Consider the following 20969-nt stretch of genomic DNA (forward strand, 5'->3'; position numbering starts at 1 on the left):
GGCTGTTCTCAGCTAGCCTAGCGAACAAGCCAGCACACCACATTAAACGAAATAAACACTTTTTTTTCTGCAAAGGTAACCAAACAAGTACAGCACAAACGAAATTACGCCAGCAGTTACACCCCGTCAGGCTGTGCCGGCCAATTTCAGAAGATTATGTTTTGTACGTTGAGAAAGTGATATATAGAAAATCCAGGACACATGAGAGAATGTGACACTTTTCTAATATATTCTGATCCCAAATTGTCTCCAGTATAGGACCACAGCAGCAATTTTGCCCTAAATAAGAGTTATTAAATATTAGGAATACTGTTCATATTTTGTGTGTGTGTGTGTGTGTGTGTGTGTGTGTGTGTGTGCCTGCTTCCTGAACAGTCTGTATCTTGTGTCCTATGTAGGTCAGATCCACTGAGTGCTGTGCTCTCTAGCTGGGCATTCAAGCTCAGCTGAGGCGTCATATTAACTACACCACCTACGTATTAATAACACCCCCCATTTATTAGCCACACACCTTATATATTAGCCACACCCCTATGAATGAGACACACCCCCTTTAGGGCAAAAATGCCTACAGAGCTGGATGTTCAGAACATACCAATCATGCGATGTTACTGAGGGCAGTTACATTAACGGCGACGTCAGAGAAAGCTTTTGTGCATCTATGGTCCAACATTCACACTAGACGTTCTCTTTTATCACACACCACTAGAATATAAACCAAGCCATGGGTTTGATTTGGCACTTTACAACAGAGGCTGTCAGAAAGCAGCTTTTCAGAGATCCGGGTCAGAGCCACGGTGCCAAGGAACAGCTCCCTGACAGGAAAGAGGAAACCATGAGAGAGGCATATGAGACCATCAGCACACTGCACATGCACTTGTGTGAGAAGCCTTTCATGAGCTGTGTATCCTGGTTCAGAAATTTGAAGTTTCCCATTCTAGAGGATCTAATCATGGCTAATTCAATCAGTTGTGTTTCCTGGTGAATTAATGAGAGCGCTGATTACGCATCCCGATACATGAAAGAGGAACTTCTGTCTGGGGCAGTTTTCCAGCGCAACGCTCCCAGACTGTCAGGGAAACATACTGACATCTGCTACGTGTGATGGGTTAGGGGAGTGGAACGAATCGGCCAAGGACAATCATTCATCATCTCGTTAAAGCTAAACATTCTACTAATTATGTATAACCATGCTTTTTATCTGTGATACATACACACACTGCAAAACAGATGATAATCTGGATCCAAGGATCCTGCTCAAATTACCCTAAATGTCACTTTATATGATGCTTTTATCCAAAGCAACTTACAATTATGGCTGAGTATAACTTGCTCAATGGTCTTGCTCAGGGGCCCAACAGTGGTAGGACTTGAACCGGCAACCATCTGATTACAAGCAACTTAACCACTGAGCTACCACTGCCCCACACTGATTGAAACCAGGATCAGATTTTTGGTATTTAATAAAAACAGCTACGCTGCACCAAGGAGCACGAATAAAGACTAATTCACAACATCACAGCGTTTAAGCTCTTGGCCATATCAAAGTTTAGATTTGCAATGAGCCGCCCAGAGTGACTGAGAAATCACTGCTCAAAATATAAGGTGCTTTCTGTTGTAATCGTACATTGAGAAGGTGGAGACTGTTATGTGACTGTTATGTGCGTTTGCATACCCCTAGGGGGGCTGTTATGTGCTGTAGCATTTGCAGACCCTGGTTTATGTGCCACTGTGTTTGCAGACCACAGGGAGATGACAAGCAGAGGTAACGTGTGCAACGAGAGGGTTCGTTAACAAGAGTGTTAACGAAGCTGCGTCAACTTACCGAGATCGGTGGCTTTGTAGTTCTTTATGAACTCTGCCAGCTCAAAGTTTCCTGCAATTATGGCCACCTTTGGAGAAGAGGAGAGAGGAGATGAGGGTCCAAGTGTCCATTCTATCAGCAGACATACGAGAGGGGTCTCTTTTGGTTCACATTCCAAATTTAACTCACAAACTTCAGCACGAATTAAATGTCACATGACTTCCAATAGCACAGGTGAGACCAGTATAACATCTCACCAGTGCTACTGGAAATCATGTGTCACACACACATACAAAAAAAACCTGAGTGGGTGTTGAATGCCATGAAAGACCAAGTGGACAAGCACACAGGCTGAGGGCAGTAGCGACACGGTGACCGGTCTTATGCAACACCACCTGGGTTCATCTGCAGTGCATCAGCGTGGACAACGAAGGGGATTGAGCTGTACATGACATGCAGTTTGTTGCTCCAGAGAGCTCTCATTCCGTTTCTCTCTCTCACGCTCACGTTCGTTCACTCACGCCCTCAACAACAAGCACTCTAATTTAAGAACCAGTTCTGCTTTTAGCACCAAGTAGCATGTAGTTGCTTTTTGACTGTTCTAAGACATGCTATCCGAGCCTTGGAAAGATATGTAATTTACACTGACTACAGGTCCGTAATCAGAAGGATAAAAAGTTAATGATTTGTTTATTTTTACATCATTTCCTGGTTTGGACACTGGAAAGGCAGGGGTCATGGCGTGCAGACAGTTGTGCTAAGAGAAAGCCTCGCGGTAAATTGGGGTGGAGGGTTTCTGTGTGAGTCGAGTGGTCTGGAATGTAGTGGCATCTTCAGATGCGCAGCAGACAAACCACTTCTGAGGCTGGAAATATAATACCAGCAGCGCATGGTGAACAATGTCGCGAATTAAACAATATAATAGCTGTGAAGCTGCTGGGGACATTACATAAACTCTCTGACTCCTACAGATGGGTCTGGAATGGGGGGGGGTATTCACACCCGATAGGCTAAGAGCAGTCACATGACTTAATCAAGACTGAGTATGTCAAAACGTTTGGCATGTCATTCCAAGGAACACATATCTAAACGATCCCAAAACATGTGTTTTGCTTTTGATGGGTTAACGCATGGACGATGTTCAGGAAGCCCTGCATCACGGGAGGCAGCATGGGGGTCCTTCACTGAAGATGCAGGCTCCTGAAGCCAGATCATATGCTTACTCCCTCACAGTGCCCCGCACACGGTGCCTGGCTGATGGAGAATACCGCACTCCTGTGACTACCTGGCGCAGGTGCACGAGACACTGGCCGGGCTCCAAAACCTCCGAACAGAATCAAGCAGAGAAAGAGCATTTTGCTCGTTTTGTTTGGCATAGTCACAAACTAAATAATATAAACTAAAGGGACTAGACCCAATGTATCAGAATATACAACACACGTTTGAGCATAACTTTGAACATCTAGTTGAGTATCGATTCACTACCAGATAATCCAAGTGGTTGTTAGGTTAACCTTATCTTCAAGTTAGGATAATTCATATATTTTGATATATTTGATGGTCATACACATGATTTTTACACTGACTTGAATAAGACACTTTTTTTCTCCCTCAAAACATTGTGCTGAATACTTTAATCTGAGGAATTATAACTGTTCATTCTAAACGAACACCACATTTCTGAGGTCCTTGTTATATTGCAACAAACCATCTGACTCAATAAAGATTTCCACAGATAAAGCTATTAACTCTAGATAAAGAAATATCTTCAAACCGCATCCTGGGGGCTATCAAAATATTTGAATGGGGTTAGCTAGCCGTTGTCATTTAGCATCTATTGCAGTGTTTTTGATCAGAAACGTTCTGTCGGAAGAGACATTCAAAAGACCAAACGGTGTGTTGCGTTATATTTTAGAAACATAGTTCACCCAGTGCCTTTTTTAGGCTGAGAAGCTATGAGTGCTCTTACTTTTATGGCAAGCAATCAAAAATCAGGGCATGTATCTGGCAACCACTTCTCATTCACTCAACATGTGCCAGCTGGGTGATTTTAGTGCCGTACCGTGGGTCTGTGTTTCAGTATTGTTAACGGGAAAAGGACTTTCCACGTAAAGGTGATGCTTAAGAGAAGAAGTGACTGGGCATTGTGGGTAAGGGGTGGGTTCCAGCTCTGACTTATCTCACACACAGCACAGAGAGTGTAGCTAGTGAATAAAAAAACTACTACAAACCTAAACTGAAGAAAACTTTAACGACTGGGTGATATAGCATGCGCCAATTCACCAGAAATAAACGGGACCATAAAAAAGCAAAACTAATGAATCACACTCTAAATACGACTTTTTAAAAATGACCACTATCAGCTGAGCATAAAAACGTTATAAATGCAGCGTGTAGAATAGTCCCCGCACACATGTGAGTTTTACCATTTCAAATTCTGAACCAGTCATTTGTTTGATCAGGTTTGGTGTTCTGGAATAAGACTTAAGTCTATTTTTCCAACAAACACATTACAAATGAGTATAGATTCCTTCAGTAGGAAACAGGCTTAGATACTCTCATGCTGATACTACGCTCATAGAATTTGAACACTATTGAGTACTCTAAAAAACTAAACTATCGACATAATACCAAAAGAAAGAGTTTCAAGTTCATTTAAAAAGCCATTTGAAACTAAGCAATATTGACACTTGCAGGTGACACCATGCTGGTGTCCGTCTACTCACACTTTAGCAAAGCACAGTTAGACATATTTTAGGTGCTCTATTACTTTATGGGGCTGCGTCTCAGCGGCTAGAACAGGTGTGCGTCTCAGCGACTAGAGCAGGTGTGTGTTTCAGTGACCAGACCAGGGGTGTGTCTCAATGACAGGACCAGGGGTGTGTCTCTGTGACTACACCAGGGGTGTGTCTCAATGACAAGACCAGGGGTGTGTCTCAAGAGAGTGGAATGACCAAATATTACCTAAAGATCTGTGACTTTCCAAAAATATTTTGGAAGAAAGTAAATTAATTTTGAACCAATTATTCAGCTTCAATTTTACGCTCTAATTTTTCTAACCTTAATGATTGTTTAAGAATAATGCAATGGGCAGGGGTAGTTTGGTGGTTAAGGTACTTGACTCGGAAGGTTTTGGGTTCAAGTCCCACCAATGCCAAGTTGCCACTGTTGGGCCGCTGAGCAAGACCCTTAACCCTCGATTGCTCAAGTTGTGCTCAGTTATAATTGTAAGTCAGATAAATGTAATGCTCTAATTGTTAGCAGAGAACAAGCTACAGGGAAAAATGTTTCAAAAGACAGACTCTTAAAGGTGGTGAGAATAATCAGTCAGTGAGAAGCAGAACCTGATCAGACACATGCACCATACCACAGTTCAGCCATGACAGTCCTGATCTGGAAGTGAAGCTCGACAATAAGAACACTTAATGTACCCTGTCTGAGTCCACTAAGTTTAGAAGCATTACCAGCACCTAAATCCAGACTGTAAAACGATGAGTGGAAGCATGAGTGGTTTAGAGTTAAAAGGGGATAAAGATCAAACTAAAAACTAATTTAAAAAAATATAATGAACTGGGTTTAGGTTCTGTTTCTTAAGTAACTGAATTTCTCAACTAATATTCTTGGTTTTATTGAGATGGTGAATGCACACACAGTCTCTCCCTCTCAACCTCCCCAGCACACTTTTCTTACATAACATCCGCTGTGTTGTTTGTTTCAAATCTAACTCACTCAGAGCCCCAAGTTTACCAATGAATGAACCCAAATTGCATTAGAAACTCTCACTCTCATGTGTGTCAATAAAAAAGGAGTTAACATCTGAAACAGTAAAACAAGACATGAAAAGGCATGAGTGTGTGTGTGTGTGTGTGTGTGTGTGTGTGTGTGTGTGTGTGTGTGTGTGTGTGCGTGCGTGTGCGTGCGTTATGCCAAACATACCTGAAAGGGAGTTTGTCCTCGGTGGTTCTTTATGTCCCTGTTGACTCCCTGCTCCAGCAAAACCCGGGCACAGGTTTCCTTCAGGAGAGATTGAAAAAAAATTATCCTGGATCGAAGAGATCAACTCACTCGCCCACTTAATTCTATACTATTCTATTCAATTCGAATCTATTTTAAAACAAACGTTGACAAAAAAAAACCAAAACGGACTGACGCATATGGGATATAATACTTTGTAATCTATAATGCAGCCCAGAGATCTCTTAAAATACCAGTTAAAAACCCCAAACTGCGCAGCCTATCAGAAGCATGGGGCTGAGAGGACATATATATCTCACCCTGTTTAAATAGCCTGCAGTCAGAGTGACAGACTTGGCTTTTCTGGCCTCCAACACAAGTGTGAAGCTTTAACGAAGTCAACACCCAAAATCAAAATCACAGAGAAGAGAGGGGGGTTTCTGCACAGATAGGTGTGTGTGGGTATGTGTTTGTGCAGTCTGTGTGTGTTGGTGAGGAGGGAGAGAGAGAGAGAGAGAGAGAGAGAGAGAGAGAGAGAGAGAGAGAGAGAGAGAGAGAGAGAGAGAGAGAAGTCCATAAAGAGAGAGAGAGAGAGAAGTCAGAGAGAAAGGGTGAGCGAGAGAGAGAAAGAGCGAATAGGGAGATGGAGAGAGAGAAGTCAGAGAAATAAGAGAGCGAGAGCGAGAGAGAGAGAGAGAGAGAGAGAGGGAGCGAGAGAGAGAGGGAGAGGGAGAGGGAGAGAGAGAGAGAGAGAGAGAGAGAGAGAGAGAGAGAGAGAGATATGGCTTTGTAGCACTCCAGCCCACTCTAGCCAGCTAGATTCAGCAACCCACCCACGGAACGCACACACACACACACACACACACAACACACACACACACACTTACACACACACACCTCCATCACACTTTCCTCCCACCTTCCTGCTAATACTAGTTTCACTGCTGTCGGAGGCTCTTATATGAAGAATAATTGTGTGTGCAGATATGGCTGCCGCTCCCCTGCACATGAAAATATCATCACTGTGTTTGGCACCTTTCCTGGTCCTTCCTTGTTGACATGGTGACGGAGCAGTGCTATGCCTTCATCGTAAACAAAGCACCATTTGCAATTATCCCGGTCTGGTCCGCCACAGCTGGGTCTGATTAACCAGGGACATTGTAGCACACATGTGGGGAGGCCATTAGTGGATCCAAAAAGCGACCAGGTGAGCCAATCAAAACTCTGCATTTGGTAGAGTAAACACGCCATTGGGCAATGAGGTTAACTAGGAGATATCCGTTGTGGTGGGGCAGTGATGTCTGCAGCACGTCTGGAGTCAGGCACCTCAGAGGAAGAATGCCCCCACCAGCAACAAGAGAAAACATCAACATGTCTGCCCGTGTTTACGCATCGGGAAAGTGCCTTTTCAATCACGGCCAGAAAACAGCAGTGTGGCATTGGGAGTAACTGGAACAGAGAATGGCACCAGTGTAGGTGGCAGGGGGGTGCAGGGCCGTGTGGACACACTGTGACCATGGGGTTCCCATCTGGCGGCCACACACAGGACTCTCCACCTCTCCACCTTTCCGCCCGGCTGCGTTTAAGCTATGAGTGTTAACGAGCTGCTGTCACTTCCCAAACACTGCCAGTGCTAAAGCTAATGCTAACTGCCAGTGCTAAAGCTAATGCCAACTGCCAGTGCTAAAGCTAATGCTAACTGCCAGTGCTAAAGCTAATGCCAACTGCCAGTGCTAAAGCTAATGCTAACTGCCAGTGCTAAAGCTAATGCCAACTGCCAGTGCTAAAGCTAATGCTAACTGCCAGTGCTAAAGCTAATGCCAACTGCCAGGGGGTAAGAGGGTGTTTGTGTATGAGGGGTAAGAGGGTGTTTGTGTATGAGGGGTAAGAGGGTGTTTGTGTATGAGGGGTAAGAGGGTGTTTGTGTATGAGGGGGTAAGAGGGTGTTTGTGTATGAGGGGTAAGAGGGTGTTTGTTTATGAGGGGTAAGAGGGTGTTTGTGTATGAGGGGGTAAGAGGGTGTTTGTGTATGAGGGGGTAAGAGGGTGTTTGTATGAAGGGTGTTTGTGTATGAGGGGTAAGAGGGTGTTTGTGTATGAGGGGGTAAGAGGGTGTTTATATATGAGGGGTAAGAGGGAGTTTGTGTATGAGGGGGTAAGAGGGTGTTTGTGTATGAGGGGGTAAGAGGGTGTTTGTTTGAAGGGTGTTTGTGTATGAGGGGTAAGAGGGTGTTTGTGTATGAGGGGGTAAGAAGGTGTTTATATATGAGGGGTAAGAGGGTGTTTGTGTATGAGGGGGTAAGAGGGTGTTTATATATGAGGGGTAAGAGGGAGTTTGTGTATGAGGGGTAAGAGGGTGTTTGTGTATGAGGGGTAAGAAGGAGTTTGTATATGAGGGGTAAGGGTGTTTGTATGAGGGGTAAGAAGGTGTTTGTGTATGAGGGGTAAGAGGGTGTTTGTGTATGAGGGGTAAGAGGGTGTTTGTGTATGAGGGGTAAGAGGGTGTTTGTGTATGAGGGGTAAGAGGGAGTTTGTGTATGAGAGGTAAGAGGGTGTTTGTGTATGAGGGGGTAAGAGGGTGTTTGTGTATGAGGGGGTAAGAGGGTGTTTATATATGAGGGGTAAGAGGGTGTTTGTGTATGAGGGGTAAGAGGGTGTTTGTGTATGAGGGGTAAGAGGGTGTTTGTGTATTAGGGGGTAAGAGGGTGTTTGTGTATGAGGGGTAAGAGGGAGTTTGTGTATGAGAGGTAAGAGGGTGTTTGTGTATGAGGGGGTAAGAGGGTGTTTGTGTATGAGGGGGTAAGAGGGTGTTTATATATGAGGGGTAAGAGGGTGTTTGTGTATGAGGGGGTAAGAGGGTGTTTGTATGAAGGGTGTTTGTGTATGAGGGGTAAGAGGGTGTTTGTGTATGAGGGGGTAAGAGGGTGTTTATATATGAGGGGTAAGAGGGTGTTTGTGTATGAGGGGTAAGAGTGTGTTTGTGTATGAGGGGTAAGAGGGTGTTTGTGTATGAGGTGTTTAAGTGGTTCCAGCTGGACACCACTGAGGCTATGCTCACCTCCTTGTACAGTGCACAGATGTGGAGGGCAGTGTTCCCCGTTGCATTCTGAACTTGCATGTCTGCACCATAAAACAGGAGATGCTCCAAGTGCTTAGCATGGCCATATCGACAAGCCTGTGTTCACACACACACACACACACACACGCACGCACACACACACACACACACACACACACACACACACACACACACACACACACACACACACAAATAATTGTCTCATTAACACTTTTACATTTGCACAATTTGTCATTAAACACTTATTGGTATAATATTGGTATAATATCTTTTATCTTACAGATATATATGTAAGATATATCTCTCCCTCCCACTCCCACCGAAATAAATATATGTCGCCTTATCCTTCTGATCAACCCCGTCCCTCACCACTAGGTGGCAGTGTGCAGCAGCAGTCAGGCTAATGAGAATTTTTACTGCACTGAACCACTCTTGGCCTCTTAAACATGTGCTGAGCAAAATTATAGCCATATCAGGCTAATACTGTGACCTAACGTCCTATGACCAACGTTTCTCCAACTGTGAGTGGTGGGTCTTTTCTCTGTAATTTTAATGCATGCCACCACAGACAGTCTCTTCAAAATTTGCCGTCCAGGAAGAAATGAGTAAGAGGAGGAGGCAGGGATAAAGCTGAGGTGTCCTTGTTCCAGAACTGAGCCCTCCTCAGTCCGACATGTTCAGCTAGCTCCCTGCCCTCAAAGAGATGAGTGAGATCGCCACCTGGTGGACCTCATGCCAGCCATTCTCATCGTGGCAGGTCATGGTGGCGTGGGCTTGCAGCAGCACCTCGCAACAGCTGGGGTCGCCCCCTACTGTCACCGTGTGGTACAGCGGCGTCAGACCCTGGCGGTCCTTGTAGTCCGGAGACGCGCCGAGCTCCAGCATGGCCTGCCGGTGAGACAAGCACAGGTGAGACAAGTCCAGGTGAGACGAGCCCAGGTGAGACCTCCTGCTGTTACCATGGCATCACTATAACACAGGCCCAGTGATTTAAATGTGTATTTTCTCTGAAATGAATGAATGTGACACATTTAAAATAAAAATTCAATAATTCAGTTATTTCAACTGCTTTCTGACTTCATATATGCAGACTACTGTATGAGCAAGTACTAGATTTAATATAATTTAACTGTAAACTCAGTATGCGCATTCACACATATGCACACACACACGCGCACACACGTGCACGCACTCACACACACACACACGCGTGCGCACACACGCACGCACTCACACACACACACAGGCGTGCGTGCGCGCACACACACACGTACACATACAAACACACATGCGCATACACACACACACACACACACACCCCACCTTCAGTGCAATCTGGTTCCTGGCCCTGGCGGCTTTGTGGAGTGCCGTCATGCCGTCACGAGAGCGGAAGTCCAGGTGTGCTCCTCCACTCTTCAGGGCCTCGATGACCTCCACCACGTTGTCCAGGTGGGCAGCCAGGGTGAGGGGCGTCTCTGCCAACCAGCAGAACACAGGCCAGGTTACCAAACGGAACCATCATCAAATCATCGAGTTACTAAAAGGCAGATTAGACACGACTCATTACTTGGAATGATAACAGACTAATTAAAACTGAGATTACTGAGAAAAATACTGTTAGAAAAGCAGCTAGCTTCATGTTCTATTGCATTATGAAAATACTGATGAGATTCGGCAATACTTGAAATTTGCAAGCAGGTCAGTGTTTAAATACCAAAGCCGCTGAACTCTACACAGCGTAATCCTGATGGCCATCTGACTGTGTAGCAGAATATGTTAGCAAGTCAAAGCAGTGCAGCGTGGGATACTGGCGGACTGCGGCCGAAACAAAAAACGTTCACTTCAAATCCTCCTCACTGTTGCTGAGATTTAACGTCCACTGGCTGTGACCTCACATGGTGAAAGGTGATGTCCACTAGCTGTGACCTCACACCTCATACTGGCTACTGACTACGGATGACTGACTACTGATAACTGCTTCATCTGAGAGGCCACTGGGAAAGCCCACCTGAGGGTCTGCATCAGGCACCTGCTGACCAAAGCTTATTCGGTACTACTGGACAAAACTGAACCGCGTCCACCTCACGATGACATGCGGTACCGTTCCGTTCAGAAGTGCCTCGAATGTTGAACGCTCTACAATAACACAGGCCCAATATTCCTGCTTTGATAACCACATTCCAATATCTTACTATTTTCCTCCGTCTGGAACATGGTCATGTATCAGGATGTCATGGATGTGTGTAATTTTTCATACCAGGAGTCAAACCCAGCAGCTGTTTGCTGTCTCTCACTGCGCCTAAAATAGCATCCAAATAGACTTCTTGCTTTTTTTTCTGTTGTCAATGCAAGCTGCTCCCAGAAACCCAACAGATAAGCAGGAAGAGGTTATTGTGTAGAACATGTATGTTTCTCAGATGGAGTAACCTCAGTTCACGCATACCAACTGTGAAATTAGAGAATGAGAACGCTGAGAAAAAAAGTTCTCTCCGAAAAGAGCAGATTGCGTTCTCTCACAGAAGAACTGAAGAACGTGATTGTGCAACACACACTAGATCTCCAGTCTGGTCAAGGCCCTGTGGTCAGGGAGGAGGGGAGTTCTCTGGGTCCCCTACCCCCAGTGTCGGGGTCGTGGTAGTTTGGGTCAAGACCTCTCTCCAGCAACTTGGTAACTTTATCCAGTTGGTGATGTTGGATGTAATCCATGAACCTCCTCAGGTTGGCCTGAGAGAGAGAGAGAGAGAGAGAGAGAGAGAGAGAGAGAGAGAGAGAGAGAGAGAGAGAGAGAGTAGGAGATAAAATTTAACAAGGGAAACAGACAGAAACAACATGAAAGACCAAGGGCCTGAGTGAGAGAGTGAGAGAGTCAAAGATCACAAAATAGGGAAGGTGAAGACCATGTGACAGGGGCATGAATGTTGAATGAGAGCGGAGGCCCCTAGTCCCCTTCTCACTCCCAGTATGAGAACCCTAGGACACATGCTACTGTAGCAGGCCAGTTAAATATAGATAGCAGAGCAGCTCCCAGTACAGAGAGGAAGAGAGAGAGAAACAAATACAGAGAAATAAAAAGAAAAAGAGAGACAGATAGAGGGAGAGAGAGAGAGAAGCCAGCTGAGAAAACAGGGAAAGACAGAGCAGTGAAGAGAGGCCACTAACACAGACCAGCGCACACGTCACTGCCAAACAGTGAAGCACACGCGCACACACACAGACACACACGCACGCACACAGCTGTAACTCGCAGAAGAACGGTGTGGGAGAGCCATACATTTCGCTCCAGTACACAATAACAGACGTGTGTCTCGCTGACACTACAGTGTTTTTTTCAGCCATTAACCCCAGCAAAGAAAAACTCTCACCTTCATTTACACTCCTGCTTCAGTCTGATTTATACAGACACTTCAAACCCATTAGAGTAACAAGACAGGTCATAAAGATATTCAGCTCTTAAACACACTGATTTGAGCTCAGAACAGTCTCTCACGCACATACATGCCCACACACACACAGACACGCCTGCACACACGCATGCCCACACACACGCACACACACGCACATGCACACACAAAGTATGTCACATTTTGACAGCAGCACCGGGATAGTTCAAAACAGAGGAGTGCAGCTGTGAAACGTGAGCAGGTACACACACCAAGTGCACCATGGTTCCCTTTAGGATGGAGAGGAGGAGCAGGCAAACACACACACACACACACATACATACACACACACACACACACACACACACACACACACACACGCGCACACACACACACACACACACATGCGCACACACACACGCACACACCCACACACACACACACACACACACACACACACACACACATACATACACACACACACATACATACACACAAACATACATACACACACACACACACACACATACATACACACACACACACACACGCACACACATACATATACACACACACACACATACACACACACACACACACACACGCACGCACACACACACACACATACACACACACACGCACACACACACGCACACACCCACACACACATACATACACACACACACACACACACACACACATACATACACACACACACATACATACACACAAACATACATACACACAAACATACATACACACACACACACACGCACACACACACATACATACACACACACACACACGCACACACATACATATACACACACACACACACACACACACATACATACACACACACACACACACTCACACACCGCTGAGTGAACACGCTTAAACACTGATCACAAACCTGCCGGCTAGCAAAACATATGCAAATACACCATTCCAAAGTAATAACTTATTTATTTATTATTTACTAAATTATTTATTGCACCCAGCATAAGTGGCATATGCTTGATGTACCTGCTTAAACACTGAGGAAGCGCTGCTATTTCCTTTTGATATATATATTTATATATATATTTTTGTAAAGTCTGGCCCTCTATAGCACCCAAGCTTGCATGAAATTAAACTGATTTGCATAAATACGCAGGATTCAAGCAACTGTGCTTATGATTGGCTGATTTAGTAACATGGGTAGAGAGCAAGCCTGTCTACTGCTGTGCTCATTTGCATTGCTGTTCACTCAACGTTCACGCTTTGATCTGAATGTTTGTACTCAATATATTTTCCAGCTCAAAAAGGTTTTTGCAATTGATCAGTGCACACAAACTCGAGAGTCTGCTTTCTTTTTATTGACAAACAAAAATCGGCACCAGCAAAAAACTGGGGTTTTCTGAGGCAGCCCAGTATGGATTATAGCTCTCTGATGAAGACTGACCTGCGTGTGGAGCTTCTCGATCTGTTTTTCATTGATGTTGGCATGTTGGTACACCCTGCTCTTGTAGCGAAACTGGAAAACAAAGGAAGACAGTGAAACACAAAGCTATACGTTACACCATTACACTGTTACTCTGTTACATCATTACACCATTACACTGTTACATCATTACACCATTACACTGTTACTCTGTTACATCATTACACCATTACACTGTTACATCATTACACCATTACACTGTTACTCTGTTACATAATTACACCATTACTCTATTACTATATTACACTTTTACATTATTGCTCCTTTACTCTTTTACTCCATTACACTGTTACTGTTATTCCATTACACCAGTACACTGTTACTCCATTACTGTTACTGTTACACTATTACTCCATTACTCCATTACACCGTTACATAATTACTCCATTACAGCATTACACTGTTATTCTGTTACTCAGTTACTCAATTACTCAGAGAATGTGTTCAAGCAACAGAACAAGCGGAGTTTAATAATCGAACCCTCACTGCTTTTAGAGATCAGGCGTAAACAGAAGCTCTCCTGTAGCTGGATTAACTGACTGAACTGAATTAGGTTCTGAGGACTGAATGGAACCAGTGAGAAGCCTGCACAGACTGCCACTTACACCAGTCTGACGTCATCTGTTTTTAACAGACCCTTTGTTTATTTTTGGGTTTCTTCTTTTTCCTGTGCTTGCTCGTTCAGAAGCAGTGTAGTGGATGTCTGAGCCATGACAGGACAGCAGTCTCGGCGCCTGCGATCACACCTGCCCACTCGGGTGAGAAACCCAGCCGAGAACCACCAGAAACGGGATTTTGGAGCTACTGATGAATGCAGGTCCATCCAGGCCCGGACTCCCTTCCCACTTCCTGAAGGGTTTGTCTCTGGTCCATGTTCTCAGAAATGACCAGAAAAGCTTCAAAGTCCAGGTTGAAGCAATTGGCTCAAACCTGGTGCTGCATTTCACAAGGTTGCACTGTCAGCCTGAAGCACTTTGGTCTCCTTTATTCGAACCCGGTCAACACATACTTTCCTTTACTGTATTCACTTTAACATCTAATTACCTCGATATGCAACTGCTGTGTCATAACTACACACCATAGCTACATATTTCTCATCCCAAGATTATGCGAGACCTCTAGCCTCTACATATTTCTCATCATCGATATATTTCTCATCATGAGATTATGCGAGACCTCTAGCCTCTACATATTTCTCATCATCGATATATTTCTCATCATGAGATTATGCGAGACCTCTAGCCTCTACATATTTCTCATCATCGACATATTTCTCATCATGAGATTATGCGAGACCTCTAGCCTCTACATATTTCTCATCATCGACATATTTCTCATCATGAGATTATGCGAGACCTCTAGCCTCTACATATTTCTCATCATCGACATATTTCTCATCATGAGATTATGCGAGACATCTAGCCTCTACATATTTCTCATCATCGACATATTTCTCATCATGAGATTATGCGAGACCTCTAGCCTCTACATATTTCTCATCATCGACATATTTCTCATCATGAGACGGCCTGGGTACTCGACCCATTTTAAATGACCATATCAAATGAAATCATTTCCCCATTAGCCTGTCCTTTTCCGTCTGTTAAATATTCACGTCCAGCCCGTCTCAGCGGTACCTCCAGCGTGGGCATGCCCTTGTTGGCGGGAAGCGCGTGGTCCCTCAGGGCCTTCTCCTCTTCCAGGAAGCCGCTCTCCCTGCCATCCACGGAGGGCCGGAAGAGGCCGTAGTTCAGCACGTCCCTCAGGCTCTGTGTCAGCGTGCACAGGATCTGCTGCTTCGCCACCCACACCGTCGCGTCCGGATCAAACCGTACGGACTTCTGCCGGAGGCACAGAGGGAGAGAGGCGTGGTCCTGTGGGGGCTGCGCAGGTGTGTGTAGTAGACGCAGCAGCGTAAGTGGTGTGTGTATTGTAACGCGTGGGAGGTGGAGAGTGAACACACGTTCGAAGTGACGACGCCATTAACTTTGGAAGCCATAAAGAACAAATAATAAATAAATAATACGTTTAATGACTGACACAGAATAACAATACAAACTAGAATGAAGAACATAGAGGCTAGGAGAAGAGTAATATGATAACAGGCTGATGGCGAGAAATGGGCAACAAGGGATTTAAACATTAAGGAAAGACTAACGGAGAACAACGAGGAGGTATGAAACTAGGACGTGCAGGGAGAACACTGAACCGGACTACGCACGAGAGACAAACCACACTCAAGACCAAAAACACAGGTAATCATAGCTCAAAAGAAAACCAGACAACACCTGCGTATATACAAACGGGAAGAGAAAAGAAACAGAAGTGAAGTGACAGAACACCGGACGAGGGAAGAAAGCGGAATCAGACAAGCAAATACTAATGTGGAAAACAGCAGAGAGAAAAACACAGCGACAGCACAACATCCTAGCGAACATGAACAGGGAAAGTAACATAGAGGGTAACCGGACCTGGAATGTGAGGAGAAAATCCATGGGAACAAAGAAGCACAAACAGGATATATCAAAACAATAACCAACAGACAAGAGACGCAGGAACAAGGTTCACAAAGGACCACAATTACGGACAAACTAGGAACAGCTGGAGATAAAGGGGAGGAGAGAGGGAACTGAAGAAATACAGACTAGAAACAGGCGAAAACTGGAAAACATGGAAGTGACTAGGTTGCCAGGGAATGTTCCGGTCTGTGGGTGTGACATGTATAAATGTGTAACACGTGGTGCCCGAGTGCCGCAGGGCATGGAGCAGGACGCTCAGACTTCCTCGACGTAGACCAACATTTATTCAAACACAACATAAAGGACAAATGTGGCATTCACGTGAAAACACAAGCAAACAGTGAACATGAGCACACTAACGCTAACGACTTTTAACATTTAACACGATATTTAAACAAACAGTCAAAACTCGATACATATAGTTACAAACGCTACAATAACAATGACCAACGCACCGCACACCACGACACGGGTTTAAATACACAGAGAAGACAAGGTGCAGGTGTGTGCAGGTGTGGCCACAAACATCCTCCCAAGTCCCGTGGCGGGCCAAGCCACGTGCCTCGCGGGAGGCGAGCATTCCGTGACAGAACCCCCTCCCAAGGAGCACGGCTCCCGACGCGTCCGTCCAACGAACGCGAACCTCCGGGCGCCGTGTACACGTAAACATAAACACACAGCACGGCAGTGCCCGGCGACCACCCAGTACCAGGCAGGCCAGGTGCGTCCAGCAAGGGAGACCTCGCTGAGAGAGGGAGAAAGGCAGCTTCCCTGCCTCTCTCGAGGCGGTCCGGTACACCGCACAAAACGTTGCGCCTGTACAAACAAAAGGCGCAAACACAAACGCACAATAGCGCCCGCACAACAACACAAGGCGCTGTGACATGCCACCAGCCATCTCCGCAGGCGGCTTGACGTGTTCGTGGCCTCAACGGACACGCGGGGGTGCACGTCCGCCCCGGTTCCAGACGTGCTACCTCCCATAACGGTCCTCCTCTCTCCTGCCGCTTTAGGAGCATCCCAGAGGCAGTTTGCCTCCGGGGCTTTGGGCAGACCCTTCCAGCCTCGTGGCGAGTCCACTGAGGGGAAGGGACTCAGGAGATCCCGCTGGCTCCACGCGACCGCCCTCTTTCTGGTCGTCGTGGTGCCCCTCGGTCCTCCTCGGCCCAGGCTCAACAGCCTCAGTCCCCCCTAAGAAATTCCTTAGGTGTTCCCTTCCGTCTCCGGAGAAGACACGGATAGCGATCGCAGCCCACTCCCCAATATCCTGGGATCCAGGCAGCAGTGCAGGGGGTGTCCACGCACCTCCTGCTAGGAAGTCTGTTCTTTGTCAAGGGAGTAGGCGTCCTGAGGTGGTTGGTCATTCTCTAATGCATGATGGTCTGAGTGCCACAGGGCATGGAGCAGGACGTACAGACTTCCTCGACATGAACAAACATTTATTCAAACACAACATAAAGGACAAATGTGGCATTCACGTGAAAACACAAGCAAACAGTGAACATGAGCACACTAACGCTAACGACTTTTAACATTTAACACGATATTTAAACAAACAGTCAAAACTCGATACATATAGTTACAAACGCTACAATAACAATGACCAACGCACCGCACACCATGACACGGGTTTAAATACACAGAGAAGACAAGGTGCAGGTGTGTGCAGGTGTGGCCACAAACATTCTCCCAAGTCACGTGGCAAGCCAAACCACGCCTCGCGGGAGGCGAGCATTCTGTGACAAAATGTAGCAGTACGAGTGGTGTGTGTAGTAAACAGCAGTACAAGTGGTGTAAAAAACATAGTTATCACACCAACTGTCTAAACAATATACAGTCATCACCCTAACTGTATAAAGAACATATAGTCGACAATGACTGCGTAAAGAAGATACAGTCATCACATTCACTGTCTAAACAACATACAGTCATCACACTAACTGTATAAAGAACATACATTCATCACATTGACTATATGAAAAATATAGTCAACACACCAACAGTGCAAAAAACATACAGTCATCACACTAATTCTGTAAAGAACAGTCATCACACTATCTAAACAATATACATTCATCACACCGACTGTGCAAAGTACATACAGTCATCATACTGACTATCTAAACAACATAGTCATCACACTAACTATATAAAGAAAATAGTCATAACACTGTATAAAGAACATAGTCATGACACTGTCTATCTAAACAACATACAGTCATCACACTAACTGTATAAAGGACATAGTCACCACACTATCTAAACAACATACAGTCATCACACTGACTGTGTGAAGAACATAGTCATTACACTGACTGCAAAGAAAATCACACTAGCTGTGTAAAGAACATACATTCATCACACTGACTATCTAAACAACATACAGTCATTACACTGACTGTGTAAAGAACATAGTCATCATACTGACTGTATAAAGAATATTCAGTCATCACACTATCTAAACAACCATTCATCACACTGACTGTGTAAAGAAAATACAGTCATCACACTTTGTAAAGAACATACAGTCATCACACTGAATATCTAAAAAACATACAGTCATCACACTGTGTAAGCAACGGTCATCACACTGACTGTGTAGAGAACATACATTCATCATGTTCACTGACAGTCATCACACTGATTGTATAAAGAACATACAGTCATCACACTGACTGTGTGAAGAACATATAGTCATCACACTGACTGTAAAGATCATAGTCATACTGTCTAAACAATATACAGTCATCACACTAATTGTATAAAGAACAGAGTCATCACACTGTATAAAGAATACATTCATCACACTGACTAAACAACATAGAGTCATCACAATGACTGCATAAAGAACATACAGTCATCACACCAATTGTGCAAAGAACATACCTTCATCACACTGACTGTGTAGAGAAAATAGTCATCACACAATCTGAGCAATACTCAGTCATTGCACCGACTGTGCAAAGAACATACAGTCATTACACTGACTAAACAACATAGTAATCACACTAACTGTATAAAGAATTACAGTCATCCCACTGTGTATAGGACATAGTCATCACACTGACTATCTAAACAACATACAGTCTTCACACTAACAGTGTAAAGAACACACAGTCATCACACTGACTGTATAAAGAACATAGTCATCACACTAACTGTCCAAACAATATACAGTCATCACACTAACTGTATAAAGAACATACAGTCATCACACTGACTGCATAAAGAACAATCCTACCAGTAACTGTATAAAGAACATACATTCATCACACTATCTAAACAACATACATTCATTACACTAACTGTGTAAAGAACATACAGTCATCACACTGACTGTGTAATGAACATAGTTATCACACTGACTATCTAAACAACATACAGTCATCACACTAACTCTATAAAGAACATACAGTCATCACACTGACTATCTATACACATACACTCATCACACAAACAAAGCACCAAGACTGGCATAAAACACCTACATCCATCACCAACTTCTTATTGTTGATGTTTTTTTCTAAACAGTTACAAAGTTATTAACATTTAAAACAATTTAACATATTAAAATAGTAGTTTTAATAGCTATTAAACATGCTAATAGCTATTTAACAGCTATTAAAATCATGCATTGGAGAAAATGCTCTAATGCTTTCCTGTCTTGTCCTGAGTGTCTGACGCCTTCTGTCTTTTTCTCTGGAATGCTTTGGCCATCACGGTGTCCCCCTTACAGTGTGTCCAGTCCCAAACCCTTCATGTCCAGTGTCAGCAGTGGAGGGACTTACAGGCGTAATGTTATGCAAATGGTTTGCACAATAGCATCACTGTGCACAGAGTCCACTTACATCTGAGGTCTACATGCCACCAAACATGACTGATGCAAAGTGCAGCTTTTAAATGCAAATTTCCTCACATTCACATACTGAGTCGCATAATTGGATATAAGCTCTCTACCATGTGAGTTCTCAGAGCTGATTGGTATTCTGCACAATGTTTGTCTTCCAAAGCTCCATGATCACTTAGGGAAGCCGGACAAAGGAAAAGTCATCCTTTGTAGCACAAGGCAGAGACACGATGTCATGACCACAGACCTCAGTGGGAGTTTAACGCTGTGACCGCATAAAGCATGTTGGACACAGCAGCAGCCTCTCTGAGACATATGGACCCGTATGGACATATGGACCCATATGGACATATGGACCCATATGGACTCGTATTGACATATAGATCCATATGGACCCATATGGACATATGGACCCGTATGGACCCGTATGGACATATGGACCCGTATGGACCTGTATGGACCCGTATGGACCCGTATGGACCCATATGGACATATGTTTTCCCTGCTGCAGAAGCGTGGATCTCTCTGACTCTGTCTGGGTCTCTCTGGGCCTGACTGGGCCTCTGTGGGTCTGTCTGGGTTGTGGTGGGGCATTCTGACTCTGTCTGGGTCTCTGCGGGCCTGACTAGGCCTCTGTGGGTCTGTCTGGCTTCTGACTCAGGCTCACAGCCAAGAGCTGGTACTCTAAGAAGCAGAAGACCATTTACTGTAATGTTATAACTCTGGCCAAACCACATGGCCTCTGCTGCCTGGGGCAAACTGCACTGAAAGTGTGTGTGTGTGTGTGTGTGTGTGTGTGTAGGAGGGTATGTGTGTGTATTTTTGTGTGTGTCTGTGTGGGTGGGTGGGTGGGTGGGTGTGTGCATGTGTTCGTGTGTGTGTGTTTGTGTGTGTGTGCGTGCAT

Source organism: Electrophorus electricus, chromosome 16 (genome assembly GCF_041902795.1).
Source record: "Electrophorus electricus isolate QZ-2024a chromosome 16, ASM4190279v1, whole genome shotgun sequence".
NCBI classification, from domain to species: domain Eukaryota; kingdom Metazoa; phylum Chordata; class Actinopteri; order Gymnotiformes; family Gymnotidae; genus Electrophorus; species Electrophorus electricus.